This window comes from Sphaeramia orbicularis, chromosome 10 (genome assembly GCF_902148855.1).
Source record: "Sphaeramia orbicularis chromosome 10, fSphaOr1.1, whole genome shotgun sequence".
NCBI classification, from domain to species: domain Eukaryota; kingdom Metazoa; phylum Chordata; class Actinopteri; order Kurtiformes; family Apogonidae; genus Sphaeramia; species Sphaeramia orbicularis.
This window is the reverse complement of record NC_043966.1, coordinates 52,524,391-52,530,392: the sequence shown is the minus strand read 5'-3', so window position 1 is coordinate 52,530,392 and position 6,002 is coordinate 52,524,391.

Sequence of the window (6,002 nt, the reverse complement as noted above, 5' to 3'; positions counted from 1 at the left end):
ACCACAGTCTACTGACCACTGACCACAGTCTACTGACCACTGACCACAGTCTACTGTCTAGGATGTGTTTGGATAGAACTGACATGCACATGTGGAAGGAAAAAACGGATTTATGAACAGAAACGACAACTGAGGGGAACAAACGGGAGTCTGATGAATGAAGGATGGAGATAAAAGTCCAGAAGTCAGCTGTACTGGACTGAACAGGTCTGCATAAAGCTCAGCTTTTCTGACGGTGGGACTCATACAGGTACATGTACATGGTGTCACACATGTAAGATGATGTAGGATGATAACTGTATGGACTATGAAACTTCAAATGTACACGGAAAATTTGCGGAGGCCGCGCGTTCACAGTGCGCGCGCCCATCCCCTGGGACTGCAGTGAAGACCCTGACCCAGTACTGCACAGACCAGGTCTACTGATGGAACAGGTCTACTGATGGACCAGGTCTACTGATGGAACAGGTCTACTGATGGAACAGGAGCCGTGGGCCCGCGGCAGGTGGATGATGCATCTGATTACTGAGGGAGGGGTCCGCGGACACGCCATAACGGACCGGACCTCCGCCTCTGCTTCCTCCTCCGTTTCCATCACGCATCAGGTGAAAGGAGGAGAGAGGAGGAGGAGCCTCAGAGCTCAGGCAGAGGGAAGGGGGCGGGGCTTTGGAGGGAGGCGGGATGTTCATGTTCAAACTTTTACTAAGTGCTGTGAGACATGACACATCGGTAGGTAGAGCTTTAACTTTTTAGTTTATTTCTAAATGACAAACCTTAAAAATATCACAAACTTTATTTTTGGGAGAGGCATCGAGTTGTATTAATAAAAGGTCATTTTCTTGGAACAGATTAAGTCATTTATTCAGTGCTTTTGGATGTGTGGACCAAAAGGAGACCGCAATGTTTAATCAATACTAGCAACACAAATGATGTTCCTGTAGATGGAAAGAGTACCAGTGGGTGTGAACAGCTGCAGAAAACACTAACTGAAATAATATATGGTTAATTATTTTATAGAACCTCGTTACAGATCGCAGATCCTAAACAGAGACAACTCCACTTTTGGAAATGTTCAGTTTATTATGAGGTTAAACATGACAAATCTGTTTCTGGCATTTCCCTTTTGTCATGTGAAGATAAATGAACGATTTTTATAATTTGACACCGTCTGACAGATACAGAAGCTTTTGTCGTCCACGGCTGCATTTAACAAAAGTAAGGCGGAGGATGGTGTACCTTGGTGGGTGGATAAGGAGGGGTGTTTTCTGTTCATTTATCAAAAACAAAAGGACACTTGAACAGAAGAAAGCAGCAGCAGCCAAATATGGAACAATAAAATGCCCACAGAGGATGTCTTCCACGCCCCAGTGCTGTCGCTGTGCTTGTGTGGTTCCTGTCTCAGTGCAGAGCAGCGAGTCCTGAGAGAAGGCCGTTTGGTTTCACTGATAAGTCTGCATCCATATTTGTGTCCATATTGTACAGCTACACCTGTGGACGAGGAGTGGAGGAGCCACAGGACCAGCTGTGGCCACGACGACCAACACTGAGCAGGGAAATCAGCTGTTATTCTACAATGGTGACATGCTCAATATTACATCACAAGCACATACAGAAGAGTAGTTAGTGAGTATAGGCATCTGTTTACACGGAGAGAGCCTTTATAGACTACTGAGAGGTATGTGGTTTGACTGTTCGAGTTACTGGATAGTCTACGGAGCACTGCATTCTTGTTGACCAACCTGGTTATTTTTTTGCATATTGTCCACATACAAATACAAAGGAATCAACTCAACACAGACCGTTCATAAAATAATCCAGGGCTGTCAAACTCATTTTGGTTCAGTTCCATATTTAGCCCAGTTTGATCTCAAGTGGGCCAGACCTGTAAAATAATGACTTAATAACCTATAAATAATGACAAATCCAAGTTTTTCTTTTTGTTTTAGTACAAAAAAAACCAAACAATTAAATTATGAAAATATTTACATTTTATAAAAAAAAGATGTGAATAACTTCAAAAAACTGAAATTTCATTTGAAAAATTAGTGCAATTTTAACAATATTCTGCCTTATTATTTCTACATGTACATTTACACACAGTGTTACACAAACATTTGGTAACAGGCAGAATATTGTGAAAATTTTGGAGTTTGGAACTAAAATTTGAACAATTTCTCCAATATTCCATCTGTTATTCTGAACACAACTGCAGATCCCAGTGGATCCATAAATGCACCAAACATTTAGGAACAGGCAGAATATTGTTCAAACTGCACATTTTGGGTTGTTCATCTTTGTTTTTATTTATGTATTTATTTGCATTTTATTGTGAAAGAATAGCTTTGTAAATGTAAATATTTTTACAGTGTGATGTGATTTTTTTCACTTCAATTTTTTCCATATTTTTCACAAAGAAAATGTGTCATTGTCATTATTTCTGGGTTATTGTGTTGTTCTTTTGACTGTAGATCACATTGGTCTGTATGTGGAACCTGAACCAAAAGGATTTGGACAACCTGGACTGTTCAGGTTCAGTTTTGCACTTTCATCCTGCAGGGCCGGAATGGAACCTTTGGCGGGGGGGCCAGATTTGGCCCCCGGGACGCATGTTTGACACCTGTGAAATAACCGATAATCCCCCCCAAATTCCCTTTGCATCCTTTATCAACTTAGCAGGATGTTCACTAGGGGGGTTAGAAAATACCGGTTCTGCAATATATCACGATATTTCATTTCACAATACTGTATCGATATTAAAAAGTACTGTATCGATATTTTTAGATATTTATTCAAATGCAGATTTTGTGGAGGTTCATTTTTGTTTTTCGTTTTTTGTTTACATTTTACTTATTATTCTTTAACACTCTTATTAAATAATGTTCGTTCCTTTGTTGGGATTGAACTCAAATACTGTTCTGATGTTCTGAACTAATAGAATCTGAACATTTGAACAGGATCTGAAACTGTAACGTCTGTAAAACAGAATTTCAGTTTGAACACAGGAACATTTTGTGATAGAGCATTAGATCCTGTTCTGATCAAATAAAAATGGGTTTAGTATTTGTGCAGATTTCTGGTTTAATTCAATTCAAGGAAATAATCATTAAAAAAAAAAAAAAAAGAAACAAACAAAAAATTGACTTTTTAACAGTATCTTGATATATCGTGATACCTTTAAAAAGTCAGTTTTTATCATGATATATCATATCGTGATCCTGGTATTGTGATTTGTATCATATTGCCTGATTCTTGCAGATCCACAGCCCTACATCTGACTCAGACCTGTGTAGACCAGTCCAGTGCCCTTAGACTAGAACTGAAATCACTTGGATTAAACTTACAGCTCTATGCAAACTAATGATCATTTTAGAAAAAGGAAAAAAGGAAAGGAAGGATATAATGTACAGATTTAAGTGACATCCATTTTTATATAGTATGCAAAGGGGTTCATCCTGTTTTGGTCGTACATTTCATTAGGCTTCCATCAACTGCAACAGTATCTTATGAACCACCCCACACACACACACACACGCACACACACACGCACAAAAACAACTATGTAAAAAAATAATTATTTCCAATTAAAGTATTTGAAGTAGAAATAAGATTCCTTCAGAGAAATGGAGTTTGTGAGTTCTGATCCAAAATACCTGGGTTCACAACTAATCCCTTGTTTTATGCTTCTGTTCTTAGGCCTTAGTGTTTTGTATCGTAGCCCTTCTTTTTCCTCTTCCTGTAATAATGATGTTGTTTTTAATAGTTCTTAAATGTGTGTCGTAACCCTGACCCCAACTCAACTCCACTGTGATTTGAGGTCAAACAGCTAGTGTTAACTTTAGTTCCATTTAGTGTTAGCTGGTCAGTAGTGGAGCTGTCGTAGTAGGATGTCTGTTTGGATTTAAGCCACAGAAACTTTATTTACCTTTCCAAAGAATGTATTTATGTATACGTTTTTCTTCTTCCTACTTCTGAATAGGGATGTAACGATTACCGGTATCACGATAAACCACGGTAAAATTGCAGATGGTTAGTATTACCGTTTAAATTCTAATTCTCATGATAACTGTGTTTGATTACCGCACTTTTCAGGAGAAAACACCTATGTAAAGATCTGCTTTTATGTCAAATATTTGAGTATAGTTTTAATTTATTACAGTTTTAATTTTATATACCTAATATTTGTAACTAATATTCACTTTTAAAGTCTTTGAAAAGCTTCATTAAGCCTCTGTGTGTTATTTATGCAGTAAAGTATATACATTTTTCAAATCTGATTTTTGTTTTGTGTGTGTGTGTTTTCTGGCCTTTTATGTTGATACAGTAGGTTAAAGTGAAAAAAAAAATAATAGACAGATGATATAAAATGAAGTTGTGCTGAAAAAAACAGATCCCAAACATGGGTATAGTAAACATTTGTTTAAATAGTATAGAAAGGCAAAATCAAAAGGACTGAAAAACGGACAAAATAGGCTCAGACCACTAAGGGTTAATATTTGAATGTTTCTGACACAGAAGGGACATTGTACCTATTATTTTATTTGTTTTTTTTTTGTTTGTTTGTTTTTTCAAAATACAACTTGGTTAAATTATTTCAGTGTGTGTATCAGTACTTTTTGAACATTTTGAGCACAATTTCAACAATACCGCAATAATGATGATAACCGTGATAATTTTGGTCACAATAACTGTGATCTGAAATTTTCATATCAATACATCCCTACTTCTGAACTTACAAGGGAGGTCTGAGCAGAATACACATTGCTAAAAGCAACTGCATCTCGCTGTATTTGCTAAGAAAAAAACACTTTGAATGAGCTGATCACATCTAAATCAGTTTCAGTTAGAAATATACACTTACAGTATACAGTATTAACATAAAGATGCTTTTCAACCTAAGTTTCCACTGAGTGATAATTTTTGCTGCTTTACATGCTAAGAAATACCCTCAGTAAATTTGGGGTAGACTGTTAACTAACAGGGGTGTTAGAAAATATCAGTTCTGCAATATATCGCAATATTTCATTTCACAATACTGTATCGATATTAAAAAGTGCTGTATCGATACTTTTAGGTATTTATTCAAATGCAGATATGGCGGAGGTTCATTTTTGTTTTTTGTTTTTCTTTATTGTTTATATCTTATTTATTATTTAACACTGTTTTATTAAATAATGGTTATTTGAATCATCCTAAAAGCACTTTTTACTGTCTGAGAGGCAGATGGGAGTTCCTTTGTTGGGACAAAAATACTGTTCTGATGTTAGTTCTGAACTAATAGAATCTGAACATTTGAACAGGATCTGAAACTGGAATGTCTGTAAAACAGAATTTCAGTTTGAACACAGGAATGTTTTGTGATATAACATTAGATCCTGTTCTGATCAAATAAAAATGTGTTTAGTATTTGTGCAGATTTCTGGTGTAATTCAATTCTTCAAGGAAATAATCATAAAAAAAAGAAACAAACAAAAAATTGCCTTTTTAATAGTGTCGTGATATATTGTGATGTATCGTATTGTGATCCCAGTATTGTGATTTATATCATCAGATTCTTGCCGATACACAGCCCTAGTCCTCTGGTGCAGTTTTAGGACTAAACCTACATTTGAACTGAAAGCTCGGGGGTGCAGGATCTGGCTGAACATGTTCATTGAACAGACACAGATCAGTGATGTTGGACCAGAGTTTGGCTGTTTGTTGGGGGCTGTAGAAGCCAATAATGTAATAACAACTGATAACGTAATAACAGCCGATGACGTAATAAATTTGCCATTTTTAAAATGTAATAGACCAATAATGTAATAAAAGTCCTGAGCCGATAACGTAATAGCTTTTGGCCAATAACGTTATAACTTATTACATTATTGGCTCAGTTATTACATTTGCAAAGAATTTTTTTTACCAGACCAATAATGTAATAACTAGCCAATAAGTTATAACGTTATTGGCCAAAAGCTATTACATTATCGGTTCAGGACTTTTATTACATTGTTGGCCAGATA